The following is a 20,463-nucleotide window of genomic DNA, read 5'->3' as shown; positions in this document are numbered from 1 at the left end:
TTATTGGTATTCAGCCAGCACCATAATACAAATGTTGACTTTTTATGCTATTCAGCTAGCTGAATTATATAAATTCTGCCTTTTCATGCAATTCAGCTAGCTGAATTATGCAAATGTTCACATTTTGTGCTATTCAGATAGCTAAACTATGCAAATGTTGACTTTTTATGCAATTCAGCTAGCCGAGTTTTAAAAATTAACATCATTTAATGATTTCAGCTGGCTGAATTATACAAACATTGACTTTTTATACATTTCAGCTATCAGAATTATAAAAATGTTCACATTTTGTGTTATTCAGCTAGTTGAATTCTAAAAATATTGAACTTTTTTGCAAATCAGCTAGCTGAATTATGCAAATGCTCACATATTGTGTTATTCAGCTAGCTGAATTATGCAAATGTTGACTTTTAATGCAATTCAGCTAGCTGTATTATAACAATTCACACATTTTATGCAAATCAGCTAGCTGAATTTTAAACATAACATCATTTAATAGTATTCAGCTAGCTGCATTATACAAATGTTGACTTTTTATGCAATTCAGCTAGCGGAAATTATACAAATGTTGACTTTTTATGCTATTCAGCTAGCTGAGTTATTTAAATTCTGCCTTTTCATGCAATTCAGCTAGCTGAATTATACAAATATTGACTTTTTATGCAATTCAGCTAGCTGAATATTAAAAATAAAAATCATTTAATGATATTCAGCTGGCTGAATTATACAAATATTGACTTTTTATGCAATTCAGCTAGCTGAATTATGCAAATGTTAACTTTTTATGCGTTTCAGCTAGCTGAATTATAAAAATGTTCACATTTTGTGCTATTCAGCTGGCTGAATTATAAAAATTTACACACTTTATTCAATTCAGCTAGCTGAATTGCATTTTTATTCAATATTTTAACAATTCAGCTAGCTGAATTAGAATTTTCTAACACAAAAACTAAATTTAAGCCCCAAACTATAATATGAAAATAATACCTATTCAGCTAGCTGAATTAATATTTTTCCATGTCCCTATAGATTACATAAATAGCTATTATTATTACAAAAGAAAGGTCAATATCATATCATGACAGTTTATTTTCAGTTCACCTTTGTTGTTGTAGTGTGCAAGGTCTTGTTCTGGTCATGTTTACACTCCAACATTCAATTAAAGTTCGTAGAAAAAAATTGACAAGTTTTTTTTTAGTTCTGTAGTTGACATAAAATGTCAATGTTCTTTTGTTTGGTGATGGCATTTTTTTCTTTCTTACAATTCGTTTGGCCAGCAACAACAACAACAACAAGTAATATCATCAACATAATTGTGTTGTAGAACAAGAATGGAAAGCAAGAACACCATCATCATCATCCTCATCGACACCAACAACATTATCATTAACATTCTTTGTTGGTGTTATCAGTGTCGCCCAACAACGACAAGAAAGAAACAACATCCAACAATTGATTGTGTAATGATATCAAAATGTAGTTGACGTTGTCAGTTGCGATGTGATGTCATTGTCACAGAGAGCGAGCGATAGACGTTGTCATATCTCATTTGCTGTTTTCATGTGGTGTGGTGTGGTTTTTCAATAGCATTACTTATTGTTAATGGTGTTGTATTCTGAAATGGTTGAATGAATGGATGGATAGCTGGATGGATGACTGTTTGGATGGGAATTATATGTGTCATATTGTGTGCTGCTATTTGTCTAGATATTGCAAGTGGATGGATGGCAAATGGACAAATTGAGCTTTGACAAAGTGTTTGATGGTAAAAACGTTTTGCAAATGGTCAAAATGGTGTGAAAAGGAGAGAATTAGATAGAGAGGAAGGTAATTAAAAACGCTATTGAACAAGGTGAATTAAGGAATTGTAATTCATCTAGCTAAATTTAAAAAATAATAGTTTTTATTCAATTCAGCTAGCTGAATAGATCTTTAAGATAATTTCAGGTACATAAAAATAGATTTCACATCAATTAAGCTAGCTGAATATGCCTTTAAGGTCAATTCAGCTGCCGAAAAATAGGTTTATGTTCAATCAGCTAGCTGAATTATAATTATTTACCCTTTTTATGTAATTCAGCCAGCTAAATTGTAAAAATTGTCAAGATTTATGTAATTCAGCTAGCTGAATTGCATAAAATGGCAACATTTGTACTATTCAGCTAGCTGAATTGCATATAGTGGCAACATTTGTACAATTCAGCTAGGTTAATTGCATAAAATGGCAACATTTGTACAATTCAGCTAGCTTAATTGCAACATTTGTACTATTCACCTAGCTGAATTTCATAAACTGGCAATATTTGTCCTATTCAGCTAGCTGAATTGCATATAATGGCAGCATTTGTACAATTCAGCTAGCTTAATTGCAACATTTGTACTATTCACCTAGCTGAATTGCATAAAATGGCAATATTTGTACTATTCAGCTAGCTGAATTGCATATAATGGCAACATTTGTACAATTCAGCTTGCTTAATTGCAACATTTGTACTATTCACCTAGCTGAATTGCATAAAATGGCAACATTTGAACTATTCACCTAGCTGAATTGCATAAACTGGCAATATTTTTAATATTCAGCTAGCTGAATTACATATAATGGCAGCATTTGTACAATTCAGCTAGCTTAATTGCAACATTTGTACTATTCAGCTAGCTGAATTGCATAAAATGGCAATATTTGTACTATTCAGCTAGCTGAATTGCATATAATGGCAACATTTGTACAATTCAGCTTGCTTAATTGCAACATTTGTATTATTCACTTAGCTGAATTGCATAAAATGGCAACATTTGAACTATTCACCTAGCTGAATTGCATAAACTGGCAATATTTTTAATATTCAGCTAGCTGAATTACATATAATGGCAGCATTTGTACAATTCAGCTAGCTTAATTGCAACATTTGTACTATTCAGCTAGCTGAATTGCATAAAATGGCAATATTTGTACTATTCAGCTAGCTGAATTACATATAATGGCAGCATTTGTACAATTCAGCTAGCTTAATTGCAACATTTGCACTATTCACCTAGCTGAATTGCATAAACTGGCAATATTTTTACTATTCAGCTAGCTAAATTGCATATAATGGCAACATTTGTACAATTCAGCTAGCTTAATTGCAACATTTGTACTATTCACCTAGCTGAATTCCATAAAATGGCAATATTTGTACTATTCAGCTTGCTGAATTGCATATAATGGCAACATTTGTACAATTCAGCTAGCTTAATTGCAACATTTGTACTATTCACCTAGCTGAATTGCATAAAATGGCAATATTTGTACTATTCAGCTAGCTGAATTGCATATAATGGCAACATTTGTACAATTCAGCTAGCTTAATTGCAACATTTGTACTATTCACCTAGCTGAATTCCATAAAATGGCAACATTTGTACTATTCAGCTAGCTGAATTACATATAATGGGATTATTTGAACAATTCAGCTAGCTTAATTGCAACATTTGTACTATTCACCTAGCTGAATTCCATAAAATGGCAACATTTGTACTATTCAGCTAGCTGAATTACATATAATGGCATTATTTGAACAATTCAGCTTGCTTAATTGCAACATTTGTACAATTCAGCTAGCTTAATTGCATAAAATGGCAACATTTGTACAATTTAGCTAGCGAAATTGCATAAAATGGTAACACTTGTACTAATCACCTAGCTGAATTGCATAAAATGGCAACATTTGAACTATTCAACTAGCTGAATTGCATAAAATGGCAATATTTGTACTATTCAGCTAGCTGAATTACATATAATGGCATTATTTGAACAATTCAGCTTGCTTAATTGCAACATTTGTACAATTCAGCTAGCTTAATTGCATAAAATGGCAACATTTGTACAATTTAGCTAGCGAAATTGCATAAAATGGTAACACTTGTACTAATCACCTAGCTGAATTGCATAAAATGGCAATATTTGGACTATTCAGGTAGCTGAATTGCATAAAACGGCAACACTTGTACAATTTAGCTAGCGGAATTGCATAAAATAGTAACATTTGTACTATTCAGCTAACTGAAATGCATAAAATGTTAACATTTCTACAGTTCAGCTAGCTGAATTGCATAAAATTGTAACATTTGTACTATTCACCTAGCTGAATTGCATAAAATGGAAACATTTGTGCTATTCAGCTAGCTGAATTGCATATAATGGCAACATTTGTACAATTCAGCTAGCTTAATTGCATGAAATTGCAACATTTGTACTATTCAGCTAGCTGAATTGCATATAATGGCAACATTTGTACAATTCAGCTAGCTTAATTGCATGAAATTGCAACATTTGTACTATTCAGCTAACTGAATTGCATAAAATGTGAACACTTGTACAACTCAGCAAGCTGAATTGCATAAAATGTGCAAATTTTTATAATTCAGCTAGCTGAATAGCACAAGATGTGAACATTTTTACAATTCAGCGAGCTGAATAGCACAAAATGCAAACATTTTTACAATTCAGCTGGCTTAACAATATAACATTTGAACATTTTTATAATTCAGCTAGCTGAATTGCTTAAAACGTCGACATTTCTACAGTTCAGTTAGCTGAATTGCATAAAATGGCAACATTTGTACAATTCAGCAGACTTAATTGCATAAAAAGTCAACATTTGCATAATTCAACTAGCTGCATGTTATTAAATAACGTTCTTTGTACAATTCAGCCAGCTGATTTACATAAAAGGGAACATTTATATAATTCAGCTAACTGAATTTTATAAAAAGTTAACATTTGCATAATTCAGTTAGCTGAATTGCATAAAATGAGAACATTTTCATAATTCAGCTAGCCGAATTAAATAAAATGAGCAAATTTTTATAATTCAGCTAGCTGAATAGCACAAAATGTGAACATTTTTACAATTCAGCAAGCTGAATAGCATAAAGTGCAAACATTTTTACAATTCAGCTGGCTTAACAGCATATCATTTGAACATTTTTATAATTTAGCTAGCTGAATAGCATAAAATGCGAACATTTTTACAATTCAGCAAGCTCAATAGCATTAAATGCAAACATTTTCATAATTCAGCTAGCTGAATTGCATAAAAAGTCAACATTTGTAAAATTGAGCTAGCTAAATTTAATAAAAGGTCAACATTTATATAATTCAGCTTGCTGAATTTAATGGTAAGTCAACATTTATGTAATTCAGCTCTCTGAATTGCATAAAAATTCAACATTTGCAAAATTCAGCCAGCTGAATATCATTAAACAATGTTGCTTTTACACTTCAGCTAGCTGAATTTCATAAGATGTCAGCTTTTGTATAATTCAGCTAGCTGAATTTCATAAAAAGTCAACATTTGTATATTTCAGCTAGCTGAATTACAAAAAACGGTCAAATTTTTATAACTCAGCTAGCTGAATAGCACAAAATGTGAACATTTTTACAATTCAGCTTTTATGCTGTTAAAAATTTGAACATTTTTATAAATCAACTCTCTGAATTGCATAAAAATTCAACATTTGCAAAATTCAGCCGGCTGAATATCATTAAACAATGTTACTTTTACAATTCAGCTAGCTGAATTCCATAAGAAGTCAGCTTTTGTATAATTCAGCTAGCTGAATAGCATAAAAAGTCAACATTTGTATATTTCAGCTAGCTGAATTGCATTAAATGTGCTAATTTTTGTAATTCAGCTAGGTGAATATAATTAAATCGCGTTACTTGTACAATCCAGCTAGCTGAATATAATTAAATGATGTTAATTGTACAATTCAACAAGCTGAATTGCATAAAATAGCAAAATTTATACAATTCAGCTAGCTGAATAGCATAAAATGTAAACATTTATATAATTCAGCCAGCTGAATTACATAAAATGTTAATTTTATTACAATTCAGCTAGCTGAGTTGCATAAAAAACCAACAATAAAATAATTCAGCTTACTGAATATGACTAAATGTTGTTATTTGTTCAATTCTGCTAGCTAAATTGCGTAAAGAGTAAACATTTGTACAAATCAGTTAGCTGAATTACACAAAATGTCAATACTGTTAGAATTCAGCTAGCTGAATTGTAAAAATATTTAATAAAAGTTCAATTCAGCTTGCTGAATTGCATAAAATATCAACATTTTTATAATTCATCCAGCTGAATAGCCTAAAATATGATCATTTATAAAATTCAGCTAGCTGAATTTCATAAAAAGTCAGATTTTTATAATTCAGCTAGCTGAATATAATCAAATGACAACATTTTTATAGCTGAATTGCATGAAAATTCAACATTTGTACAATTCAGCTAGCTGAATATAAAAAAATTTTAATATTTTTACAATTTTAGCAGCTGAATTGCATAAGAAGTCAACATTTATATAATTCAGCTAGCTGAATAGCATAAAATGTCAACATTTCTGCAATTCAGCTGCTTGAATTCATCCCTTTAATCCATTACCCTCCTAAATATCCCCTGGAGAATGAAACTTAAATGTGTGTTGGTTAAAAACTTTTGCCTCCATTGTGCAGCATTAAACTTTAAAATCAGCTCGGCTTTTAGTTTCATTTTAATGGCTTTATGGCATCATTCTCATCCTCATTCCATTCTATGAGTTAAGAATTTATGGCGCCGTCATTTTGTAAACATAAAAATTTTGTATTTATTACCAACCGGACAACCAACCAACCAGCAAACCAAGCCAAACCAAACCAACATCATCATCATCATGGACAACAACATCTCCTCCACTTCGTGGCTAACCTTTTTTGTAAGCAATCTGTTATGGCCGTGGCTGATGACTTGTTGGTTGGTACATCCATTCTGCTGTTTGTTGATTTTGGTTAAACAATTTTTGTGGAAAAACAATTTTCATTTGAAATTGAAAATAAATCTATTTCGGAGTTGTTTGTGTACTGGTCATCCATTTATCCCTTTACCGTTTGGTCCACTTTTTTTGGTGGGAGAATTTTGTTTTTCGTTTACAACAAATTGCTGAATTACATTTTCCGAAAGTGGATTGGAAGGATAGCATCATCTATCCTAGCCGCATAAATAAATGGAAAATAAATTGAAAACAAAAGGGGGAGAGGAAGAGAGTTTTGGGAACACACCTACACATGTGTTTGTTCCACTTGAAGGCAAATCGCCAATATATTATTCAAGAAAAAATTGTTTTATTTACCTCCTCAGCAGCAGCGTATTCAAATATTGGGAATGAATCTGAAAATAGAAAAAAAGATAAACGTGAAAAATAGATTGAAAAATCAAATTGAAATAAAAGATTTATTTATTGAGGGAATAATATTAAGGGAGAGCAAAAAAAAAATTTTATGGAATAAAATTGGGACCTCAAGAGGTCCCTCTTTAGCAGACAAGGTCTTCTTCTGTCAATAGAAGGCCTCAAGAAGCCTTCTTTAGCCTTTTGAAGACCTCAATGATTTTTCCTCTATTTACAGCCTCAATATTATGAAATAAACTTTTCAAAGGCAAAAAGCTTATGTGGTGCCCTAAATTGGCTTTTTCATACTCCTAACGGATTTATCCTAAAGACCCACATGTAAGCTTTCGATTTCCATCCTATAATAAGCCAAAATGTAGCTCCATTGTAGTAAAATTGAATTTTTATATTTTGTCCCTTGGAGCGTATGAGTATTTTTAATAAAGGAGTAGATTTACTAAAAGCGCGATAGCTACGGGATTTCTGAACCGATTTAAGATTGGAAAAATGATTCTGAAACTAGACATATTAGGCTACAATAAAGTCTTTGGGAAGTAGTTGCAGAGCCAATTAGAAACCCTCGGAAAATGTAAGTTTTTTGAAAACTTCCAAATGCTCAAAAAAATATTATATTTTTCATGACATATTACCGACCTGGATTTTTTTAAATAATGTTTTTTAGGCAATAATACAAACGTGGATTTTTTAAAATATTTTTTTCAAGTAATAAATACAGACGTGGATTTTTTAAAATATTTTTTTCAAGTAATAAATACAGACGTGGATTTTTTAAAATATTTTTTTCAAGCAATAATACAAACGTGGATTTTTTGAAATATTTTTTTTCAACTTATAATACAGTGGTTGGATTTTTTAAAAATATTTTTTCAAGCAATAATACAAACGTGGATTTTTTAAAATATTTTTTTCAAGTCATAATACAGTCGTGGATTTTTTTAAATATTTTTTTCAAGTCATAATACAGTCGTGGATTTTTTTAAATATTTTTTTCAAGCAATAATACAAACGTGGATTTTTTAAAATATTTTTTCAAGTAATAAATACAGACGTGGATTTTTTTAAAATATTTTTTCAAGTAATAAATACAGACGTGGATTTTTTTAAAATATTTTTTCAAGCAATAATACAAACGTGGATTTTTTAAAATATTTTTTTAAGCAATAATACAAACGTGGATTTTTTAAATATTTTTTTCAAGCAATAATACACAGGTGGATTTTTTAAAATATTTTTTTCAAGCATTAATACTAACGTGGATTTTTTAAAATATTTTTTCAAACAATAATACTAACGTGGATTTTTTAAAATATTTTTTCAAACAATAATACAAACGTGGATTTTTATACCCTCCACCATAGGATGGGGGTATATTAAGTTTGTCACTACGTTTGTAACTACTCGAAATAATCATTGTAGACCCCACAAAGTATATATATTCTTGATCAGCGTGCAATTCTACATCGATATAGCCATGTCCGTCCGTCTGTCCGTCTGTCCGTCTGTCCGTCTGTGGAAATCACTCTAGCGTCCGAATGGATTGACGTAGGTTGATGAAATTTTGGGAAAATATGTTATTTTTACGTAGGACTTTTGGTATTGAAAGCGGGCTATGTAGGTCCACGCTTTCGTATAGCTCCCATACAAAATGACGCGTGACGCGTCGTCGTTTTAAGGAATTTTTAAGATATTTGGCCCATTTTACCACCGAATTGGTTGTAATTTGGTACTTTGTGTCTCCAGAGGCCAAAAAATATTCCTACCAAAGTTGGGTTATATAGGTCCACGTTTTGGTATAGCCCCCATATAAGGCCCCATATAAAGTACGCGTCATTTTAATATATTTTGAATGTATTAGACCCATTTGACCACAGAAGTGGTTGTAATTTGGTATTTTGTGTCTTCAGAGGCCAGAAAACATTCATACCAAAGTTGGGTTATATAGGTCCACGTTTTGGTATAGCCCCCACATAAGGCCCCTTATAAAGTACGCGTCATTTGAATATATTTTGAATGTATTAGACCCATTTTACCGAAGAATCGGTTGTAACTTTGTATTTTGTGTTTCCAGAGGCTAAGAAACATTTCTACCATAAAATGTTTATATAGGTCCACGTGTTGATATAGCCCTCCATAATACAATATCTCCCGATTTTCGATATTTTGAACGTTTTAGCCTCATTATCACACCGAGATGGCTGAAATTTGATATTTAGTCTTCTTAAGGCGTATAAAACTTTCCCCCAGAAATTTTTAGGTATAGGTCCACGCCATCATATAGCCCCCATAGAACGGTACCTTCCGCATTTCGGTATTTTCAAGGTTGTGGCCACATTAATCCACCGAAATGGCTGAAATTTGTGGTGGAGGGTATAAAAAGTTCGGCACGACCGAACTTAACGCTTTTCTTACTTGTTTAAAATATGTTTTCAAGTAATAAATACAGACGTGGATTTTTTAAAATATGTTTTCAAGTAATAAATACAGACGTGGATTTTTTAAAATATGTTTTCAAGTAATAAATACAGACGTGGATTTTTTAAAATATTTTTTCAAGCAATAATACAAACGTGGATTTTTTAAAATATTTTTTTTTTTCAAGCAATAATACAAACGTGGATTTTTTTAAAATATTTTTTCAAGCAATAATACAAACGTGGATTTTTTAAAATATTTTTTTTTAAGCAATAATACAAACGTGGATTTTTTAAAATATTTTTTTAAGCAATAATACAAACGTGGATTTTTTAAAATATTTTTTTCAAGCAATAATACAAACGTGGATTTTTTAAAATATTTTTTCAAGCAATAATACAAACGTGGATTTTTTAAAATATTTTTTCAAGCAATAATACAAACGTGGATTTTTTAAAATATTTTTTTTTTCAAGCAATAATACAAACGTGGATTTTTTTAAAATATTTTTTCAAGCAATAATACAAACGTGGATTTTTTAAAATATTTTTTCAAGCAATAATACAAACGTGGATTTTTTAAAATATTTTTTTTTTTTCAAGCAATAATACAAACGTGGATTTTTTTAAAATATTTTTTCAAGCAATAATACAAACGTGGATTTTTTAAAATATTTTTTTTTAAGCAATAATACAAACGTGGATTTTTTAAAATATTTCTTTCCAAGCTATAATACAGTCGTGGATTTTTTAAAATATTTTTTTCAAGCAATAATACAAACGTGGATTTTTTAAAATATTTTTTCAAGCAATAATACAAACGTGGATTTTTTAAAATATTTTTTTTTTTCAAGCAATAATACAAACGTGGATTTTTTTAAAATATTTTTTCAAGCAATAATACAAACGTGGATTTTTTAAAATATTTTTTTTTTAAGCAATAATACAAACGTGGATTTTTTAAAATATTTTTTTAAGCAATAATACAAACGTGGATTTTTTAAAATATTTTTTTCAAGCAATAATACAAACGTGGATTTTTTAAAATATTTTTTCAAGCAATAATACAAACGTGGATTTTTTAAAATATTTTTTCAAGCAATAATACAAACGTGGATTTTTTAAAATATTTTTTCAAGCAATAATACAAACGTGGATTTTTTAAAATATTTTTTTTTTCAAGCAATAATACAAACGTGGATTTTTTTAAAATATTTTTTCAAGCAATAATACAAACGTGGATTTTTTAAAATATTTTTTTTTTAAGCAATAATACAAACGTGGATTTTTTAAAATATTTTTTTCAAGCAATAATACAAACGTGGATTTTTTTAAATAGTTTTTTCAAGTAGTAAATACAGACGTGGATTTTTTAAAATATTTTTTCAAGCAATAATACAAACGTGGATTTTTTAAAATATTTTTTTCAAGCAATAATACAAACGTGGATTTTTTAAAATATTTTTTTCAAGCAATAATACAAACGTGGATTTTTTGAAAATATTTTTTGAAGCAATAACACAAACGTGGATTTTTTAAAATATTTTTTTCAAGCAATAATACAAACGTGGATTTTTTAAAATATTTTTTCAAGCAATAATACAAACGTGGATTTTTTGAAAATATTTTTTCAAGCAATAATACAAACGTGGATTTTTTAAAATATTTTTTTTAAGCAATAATACAAACGTGGATTTTTTAAAAATATTTTTTCAAGCAATAATACAAACGTGGATTTCTTAAAATATTTTTTCAAGCAATAATACAAACGTGGATTTTTTAAAATATTTTTTTTTTAAGCAATAATACAAACGTGGATTTTTTAAAATATTTTTTTCAAGCAATAATACAAACGTGGATTTTTTTAAATAGTTTTTTCAAGTAGTAAATACAGACGTGGATTTTTTAAAATATTTTTTCAAGCAATAATACAAACGTGGATTTTTTAAAATATTTTTTTCAAGCAATAATACAAACGTGGATTTTTTAAAATATTTTTTTCAAGCAATAATACAAACGTGGATTTTTTGAAAATATTTTTTGAAGCAATAACACAAACGTGGATTTTTTAAAATATTTTTTTCAAGCAATAATACAAACGTGGATTTTTTAAAATATTTTTTCAAGCAATAATACAAACGTGGATTTTTTGAAAATATTTTTTCAAGCAATAATACAAACGTGGATTTTTTAAAATATTTTTTTTAAGCAATAATACAAACGTGGATTTTTTAAAAATATTTTTTCAAGCAATAATACAAACGTGGATTTCTTAAAATATTTTTTTCAACTTATAATACAGTCGTGGATTTTTTAAAATATTTTTTTCAACTTATAATACAGTCGTGGATTTTTTAAAATATTTTTTTCAACTTATAATACAGTCGTGGATTTTTTAAAATATTTTTTTCAACTTATAATACAGTCGTGGATTTTTTAAAATATTTTTTTCAACTTATAATACAGTCGTGGATTTTTTAAAATATTTTTTTCAACTTATAATACAGTCGTGGATTTTTTAAAATATTTTTTTCAACTTATAATACAGTCGTGGATTTTTTAAAATATTTTTTTCAACTTATAATACAGTCGTGGATTTTTTAAAATATTTTTTTCAACTTATAATACAGTCGTGGATTTTTTAAAATATTTTTTTCAACTTATAATACAGTCGTGGATTTTTTAAAATATTTTTTTCAACTTATAATACAGTCGTGGATTTTTTAAAATATTTTTTTCAACTTATAATACAGTCGTGGATTTTTTAAAATATTTTTTTCAACTTATAATACAGTCGTGGATTTTTTAAAATATTTTTTTCAACTTATAATACAGTCGTGGATTTTTTAAAATATTTTTTTCAACTTATAATATAGTCATGGATTTTTTAAAATATTTTTTTCAACTTATAATACAGTCGTGGATTTTTTAAAATTTTTTTTTCAACTTATAATACAGTCGTGGATTTTTTAAAATATTTTTTTCAACTTATAATACAGTCGTGGATTTTTTAAAATATTTTTTTCAACTTATAATACAGTCGTGGATTTTTTAAAATATTTTTTTCAACTTATAATACAGTCGTGGATTTCTTAAAATATTTTTTTCAACTTATAATATAGTCGTGGATTTTTTAAAATATTTTTTTTAACTTATAATACTGTCGTGGATTTTTTAAAATATTTTTTTCAACTTATAGTACAGTCGTGGATTTTTTAAAATATTTTTTTCAACTTATAATACAGTCGTGGATTTTTTAAAATATTTTTTCAACTTATAATACAGTCGTGGATTTTTTAAAATATTTTTTTCAACTTATAATACAGTCGTGGATTTTTTAAAATATTTTTTTCAACTTATAGTACAGTCGTGGATTTTTTTTAAATATTTTTTTTTAAGCAGTAATACTAATAATAATAATATTGGTTTCTTAAATTAATTTTTCATATTCCAATCTAATTTATCTTAAAGCCCATTAAATAAGCTTGCGATTTGAAATTTTAAATATTTAAAAATGTAACTCCATTGTGGTAAAATTGAATTTTTCAATTATGTCCATTGGAGCGTATGAGTATTATTAATAGCTGAGGTGTTTTACTAAAATGGAGATAGCTTCATGGTTTCTGAAGCTATTTAAAATTGGAAAAATGATTCTGAAACTAGACATATTGGGCTACCAATTGTTCTTTGCAAAGAAGTTTCCCAGCCATGTAGAAACTATCGCAAAAATCTAATGTTTTGAAAATTTCGAAAAACTCATGTTCACATATAAAGGCAAAAAGTCATAAATGTTTGATTTCTCTTAGAAAATCGTTTCAGTATTAATTTAACTTTATAAACTAAGGACTAATTTGGCTGCTTTAATGGAATTCTGCTATCTCAATGTGTATTATTCTTTTATAAAAGGATTCAAAATACAGAAAATGCCTCCTACTTCTGACTTTAAAGCCTTGTTGAAAGTGAATGTTAAAAACGTAAGCCTTTTCTTTGTCATTCTCTTTGTTCCACAAGACCCACATTTGTTGACCCTTTCTGTGCTTTTTTGGGGAAGACACAACAAGACAAATGTGTCGCCCGTCTACTTAATTTTGTTTAATTTCGTTTGACAACATTTGAACTTTTGCCAAATGGAAAAAAAATTGCAGCAAAAAATCTAAAGTCAGCAGAAAAAAATTATTATGTTTTGTCAAAAGTTCAGGGTCCTCCGCCTTCTCGCCGCTCATTACTCTCCCTTCGCTTTAGAAATTATTGCCAAGAAAGAAAGTGAAACTTGGTTATTCTGCATTACAAAAGTAAAAACAAACAAAAAACCCAAAAAAACTAAAGAAATAAAACTGTCAAGTAAGACAGAAAAAACAAGCAAAGAAAAAATATTGCCCAATTATTATTTAAAGGAAAGATATGGGGATAGAAGAGGTGGAGGAAGAGAAGCAAATGCATTGCTTACAACAATAAAGAAAAAAATGCATACTAGCCCGAAAACAAAAAAATTTTATAAAAAATTAACTAGATGCAGAAATCAGCATTGAAAACAAAAAACCATAGCCCATAACCACAACATCCACGACAAGCAAGCGGTAGTCGGTAGGAAAAACTGCTAACAGGAGGGAAAACATTTAAATGGGGTAGAAGAATAGAACAACGTTTGCAGAAAAAACCCTCCCCACTCGAATGAAAACAAAAAAACGGAAGGCAAACATTGATGACGACAATGTCGAAAGTCTGGTTTGCTGGCTGGCTGACTGCATGACTTTTTAGAGGAAAGTAATATTTGTGTATTTGTCTTGTATTGCTTTATCACAGTTTTTTTACTTTTATGTTCTTCTTTTTTGCTTGGTTTTTGTTGAAACTAAGCCAAAAGTGCAGTAGAAGCATGTTTGACGTCGCAGACATTTTGGCGTTGAATAAAAATTTCGTTTTGAATTATTTGTGGTTGGATATTTGATTGCATTGCAATTACACTACAGGAGGGTAGAAGATGGAGGAGGAAACACTTCTTTATAAACGGCCATTAAGAGCTTCACAACATTTTCTAGTGCTAGTCATTGAGACAATTGGTCGTCTTCCTCCTTCTAACTCAAAGACAGTTTTGGTTTAAAGAGTCGAAAAGGTTAGATGCCATAAAAATAGGGAATTTTAGATAAGTGCTAGGTCTTTAAAATAAATACTTAACAATCGCAGAGTTTAAAAGCCCAAAATATGTTTTTAGCAAAATTCTAAACCCCCTTAAAACACATTTCGCCTTTATTTACTTGAGTTCTAATATTTTGGCTTGTTTTCCATTTGGCCTTGAACTTTCTAACACACAATACCATATGTTTAGCTAATATTTGGACACAAATAAAGCTACTTCAGGTAAAATTGCACAAAACAGCTGTCAAAGACAGACATACCGAACAACAACAATTGGATGGAAAGTATACACAGAACAGATAATCACTTGGAAACCGAAATATTGTGAAATAACTTAGTCAAAGACAAAACACGTTTTGTGGTGCCCTATATTTGTTTTTTAAGGTACGTAACAAATTTATGTTACAGATTTACAAATAGATTTTCAATTTCCATCCGAAAATATTCAAAAATAAAGCTCCATTGTGGTAAAAATGAATTTTTAAATTATGTCCATCAGAGCGTATGAGTATTATTAATAGAGGGGTTGTTCTAGTAAAACGGCGATATCTCCACGATTTCTCAAGCGATTCGGAATTGGAAAAATGATTCTGAAACTAGACATATTAGGCTACTAAATATTCTATGAAAAGAAGTTGCCAAATTAACTAGAAACGCCCTAAAAATGGAAGTCTTTTGAAAATTTTGAAATTGGCAAACTTGACTATTGCTAAATGACTCCTAATTAAACTTAAAAAAATTTCAGTGTTAATTTTGAAGCAGAAAGTAAGATTTAAAATGGCTTCACCAAAGAAATATTCTAATAATACAGAAAAGGATTTTTTAAAATATTTTTTAACATTTTAAAAAATCCACGCCTGTATTTATTACTTGAAAAAAATATTTTAAAAAATCCACGCCTTAATTTATTACTTGAAAAAAATATTTTAAAAAATCCACGCCTTAATTTATTACTTGAAAAAAATATTTTAAAAAATCCACGCCTTAATTTATTACTTGAAAAAAATATTTTAAAAAATCCACGCCTTAATTTATTACTTGAAAAAAATATTTTAAAAAATCCACGCCTTAATTTATTACTTGAAAAAAATATTTTAAAAAATCCACGCCTGTAATTATTACTTGAAAAAAATATTTTAAAAAATCCACGCCTGTAATTATTACTTGAAAAAAATATTTTAAAAAATCCACGCCTGTAATTATTACTTGAAAAAAATATTTTAAAAAATCCACGCCTGTAATTATTACTTGAAAAAAATATTTTAAAAAATCCACGCCTGTAATTATTACTTGAAAAAAATATTTTAAAAAATCCACGCCTGTGATTATTACTTGAAAAAAATATTTTAAAAAATCCACGCCTGTAATTATTACTTGAAAAAAATATTTTAAAAAATCCACGCCTGTAATTATTACTTGAAAAAAATATTTTAAAAAATCCACGCCTGTAATTATTACTTGAAAAAAATATTTTAAAAAATCCACGCCTGTAATTATTACTTGAAAAAAATATTTTAAAAAATCCACGCCTGTAATTATTACTTGAAAAAAATATTTTAAAAAATCCACGCCTGTAATTATTACTTGAAAAAAATATTTTAAAAAATCCACGCCTGTAATTATTACTTGAAAAAAATATTTTAAAAAATCCACGCCTGTAATTATTACTTGAAAAAAATATTTTAAAAAATCCACGCCTGTAATTATTACTTGAAAAAAATATTTTAAAAAATCCACGCCTGTAATTATTACTTGAAAAAAAATATTTTAAAAAATCCACGTCTGTATTTATTACTTGAAAAAAAATATTTTAAAAAATCCACGTCTGTATTTATTACTTGAAAAAAAATATTTTAAAAAATCCACGTCTGTATTTATTACTTGAAAAAAATATTTTAAAAAATCCACGTCTGTATTTATTACTTGAAAAAAATATTTTAAAAAATCCACGTCTGTATTTATTACTTGAAAAAATATTTTAAAAAATCCACGTCTGTATTTATTACTTGAAAAAATATTTTAAAAAATCCACGCCTGTATTTATTACTTGAAAAAAATATTTTAAAAAATCCACGCCTGTATTTATTACTTGAAAAAAATATTTTAAAAAATCCACGCCTGTATTTATTACTTGAAAAAAATATTTTAAAAAATCCACGTCTGTATTTATTACTTGAAAAAAATATTTTAAAAAATCCACGCCTGTATTTATTACTTGAAAAAAATATTTTAAAAAATCCACGCCTGTATTTATTACTTGAAAAAAATATTTTAAAAAATCCACGCCTGTATTTATTACTTGAAAAAAATATTTTAAAAAATCCACGCCTGTATTTATTACTTGAAAAAAATATTTTAAAAAATCCACGCCTGTATTTATTACTTGAAAAAAATATTTTAAAAAATCCACGCCTGTATTTATTACTTGAAAAAAATATTTTAAAAAATCCACGCCTGTATTTATTACTTGAAAAAAATATTTTAAAAAATCCACGCCTGTATTTATTACTTGAAAAAAATATTTTAAAAAATCCACGCCTGTATTTATTACTTGAAAAAAATATTTTAAAAAATCCACGCCTGTATTTATTACTTGAAAAAAATATTTTAAAAAATCCACGCCTGTATTTATTACTTGAAAAAAATATTTTAAAAAATCCACGCCTGTATTTATTACTTGAAAAAAATATTTTAAAAAATCCACGCCTGTATTTATTACTTGAAAAAAATATTTTAAAAAATCCACGCCTGTATTTATTACTTGAAAAAAATATTTTAAAAAATCCACGCCTGTATTTATTACTTGAAAAAAATATTTTAAAAAATCCACGCCTGTATTTATTACTTGAAAAAAATATTTTAAAAAATCCACGCCTGTATTTATTACTTGAAAAAAATATTTTAAAAAATCCACGCCTGTATTTATTACTTGAAAAAAATATTTTAAAAAATCCACGCCTGTATTTATTACTTGAAAAAAATATTTTAAAAAATCCACGCCTGTATTTATTACTTGAAAAAAATATTTTAAAAAATCCACGCCTGTATTTATTACTTGAAAAAAATATTTTAAAAAATCCACGCCTGTATTTATTACTTGAAAAAAATATTTTAAAAAATCCACGCCTGTATTTATTACTTGAAAAAAATATTTTAAAAAATCCACGCCTGTATTTATTACTTGAAAAAAATATTTTAAAAAATCCACGCCTGTATTTATTACTTGAAAAAAATATTTTAAAAAATCCACGCCTGTATTTATTACTTGAAAAAAATATTTTAAAAAATCCACGCCTGTATTTATTACTTGAAAAAAATATTTTAAAAAATCCACGCCTGTATTTATTACTTGAAAAAAATATTTTAAAAAATCCACGCCTGTATTTATTACTTGAAAAAAATATTTTAAAAAATCCACGCCTGTATTTATTACTTGAAAAAAATATTTTAAAAAATCCACGCCTGTATTTATTACTTGAAAAAAATATTTTAAAAAATCCACGCCTGTATTTATTACTTGAAAAAAATATTTTAAAAAATCCACGCCTGTATTTATTACTTGAAAAAAATATTTTAAAAAATCCACGTCTGTATTTATTACTTGGAAAAAATATTTTAAAAAATCCAAGTCTGTATTTATAACTTGAAAAAAATATTTTCCTTAATATTATTTTTTCAGTTTCTCTAAATTGTTCTAAAATTTCCTTAACCAGGCTTTCGATTTCTATCCAGAAATATTCAGAAATGTGATTCTGTAGCAGTAAATTTGAATTTTTAAATTATGTGCATTAGAGCGTATGAGTATTAATAATAGAGAAGTAGTTTTACTAAAAGGGCAATAACTTCAAGATTTCCGAACCGATTTCAGCTCTGAAAAAGGCAAATAAAAGTAGACATATTAGGCCAGTTTTCACTCTTTGAGAAAAAGTTGCAAAACCCTATATACACCCCGTTAAAAATTAAGTCATTTGAAAGTTTTGAAATAGACTTATTTTCTTATAAAGTAAAAACGTTTCCAATCATAACTTTTTCGAACTAAAGTCGTAAAATCAGAAAATATTCTTATGTCACCCCTCTGAAGGTACTTAAGACTTTAAACATTTGTTTCGACATACTTCCTCCCACAATATTGACAACCCTTACATAACCTTCTCCTGACCTATAAAAACCAACAACTTCCATAAAAACCTTTAAGTGAAAAAGTCCTTCTTACATTTATTTGTAGTGTACGTATTTTCTTCTGCTTCGCGCAGAAACAAGTAAGTGAATTTACATTTTTTGCTTAATTGCATATTCATTGTGATGATGACACAAATACACACATTGACGACTGACTAACTAGCTAACATCGAAGAAGAAGAAGAAGAAGAAGTAGCAAGAAAGAACTTCACTCACTTAGGTATCCACTTATGTATGTAGGATGCATACATAACAAGGATTCCCCAAAGATAAAAGTTCGTTAAGACAAATCAATTAAGAAACCATGATGATGACGTTGATGGTGATGCAGCTGAAGAGAAATATGCTTTGGCAGATAAAACATTGGGGTCGTGTTGATTGACAGGCAAATACACTGTTGACTTCGTTTGTGTTTTTTCTTTACAATTCAAAGGAATGTCTGAGACAAAAGCCTTAAAGTGGTGACCTATTTGGAATAAGAGCAAAGTCCTTTAGGAAATTAAGAAATTAAATTAAAAACGTGTGGCGACAAAGGAATTTCCAGGATAAAATATTTTAAAAAATCCACGAGCCTTTGTAGCTGTGCCAAAAATATTTTAAAAAATCCACGAGCCTTTGTAGGTTTGCCAAAAATATTTTAAAAAAATCCACGAGCCTTTGTAGGTGTGCCAAAAATATTTTAAAAAATCCACGAGCCTTTGTAGGTGTGCCAAAAATATTTTAAAAAATCCACGAGCCTTTGTAGTTGCTCTAAAAATATTTTAAAAAATCCACGAGCCTTTGTAGGTGTGCCAAAAATATTTTAAAAAATCCACGAGCCTTTGTAGTTGTGCCAAAAATGTTTTAAAAAATCCACGAGCCTTTGTAGTTGTGCCAAAAATGTTTTAAAAAAACCACGAGCCTTTGTAGGTGTGCCAAAAATATTTTAAAAAATCCACGAGCCTTTGTAGGTGTGCCAAAAATATTTAAAAAAATCCACAAGCCTTTGTAGGTGTGCCAAAAATATTTTAAAAAATCCACGAGCCTTTGTAGGTGTGCCAAAAATATTTTAAAAAATCCACGAGCCTTTGTAGGTGTGCCAAAAATATTTTAAAAAATCCACGAGCCTTTGTAGGTGTGCCAAAAATATTTTAAAAAATCCACGAGCCTTTGTAGGTGTGCCAAAAATATTTTAAAAAATCCACGAGCCTTTGTAGGTGTGCCAAAAATATTTTAAAAAATCCACGAGCCTTTGTAGGTGTGCCAAAAATATTTTAAAAAATCCACGAGCCTTTGTAGGTGCGCCAAAAATATTTTAAAAAATCCACGAGCCTTTGTAGGTGTGCCAAAAATATTTTAAAAAATCCACGAGCCTTTGTAGGTGTGCCAAAAATATTTTAAAAAATCCACGAGCCTTTGTAGGTGTGCCAAAAATATTTTAAAAAATCCACGAGCCTTTGTAGGTGTGCCAAAAATATTTTAAAAAATCCACGAGCCTTTGTAGGTGCGCCAAAAATATTTTAAAAAATCCACGAGCCTTTGT

The 20,463-nt window shown here is 28.2% G+C and overlaps 1 protein-coding gene across 3 annotated transcripts in view; it reads right to left on the bottom strand.

The window, feature by feature from the left end:
• GlcAT-P (Glucuronyltransferase P) overlaps positions 1-20,463 on the bottom strand; it is a 197,918-nt gene that overhangs the window by 120,948 nt on the left and 56,507 nt on the right. For all 3 annotated transcript variants that reach the window (XM_073981363.1, XM_073981362.1, XM_073981364.1), the window contains exon 2: positions 7,162-7,199. The gene's annotated coding sequence lies outside the window, so the exon portion shown is untranslated. The remainder of the gene's footprint in view (positions 1-7,161; positions 7,200-20,463) is intronic.

The sequence above is a fragment of the Musca autumnalis genome, unplaced genomic scaffold (genome assembly GCF_047663935.1).
Source record: "Musca autumnalis isolate F117 unplaced genomic scaffold, ASM4766393v1 scaffold_4, whole genome shotgun sequence".
In the NCBI taxonomy this organism is placed as follows: Eukaryota; Metazoa; Arthropoda; class Insecta; order Diptera; family Muscidae; genus Musca; species Musca autumnalis.
The sequence above is the reverse complement of the archived record's forward strand: the minus strand, read 5'-3'. Positions and strand labels throughout refer to the sequence as shown.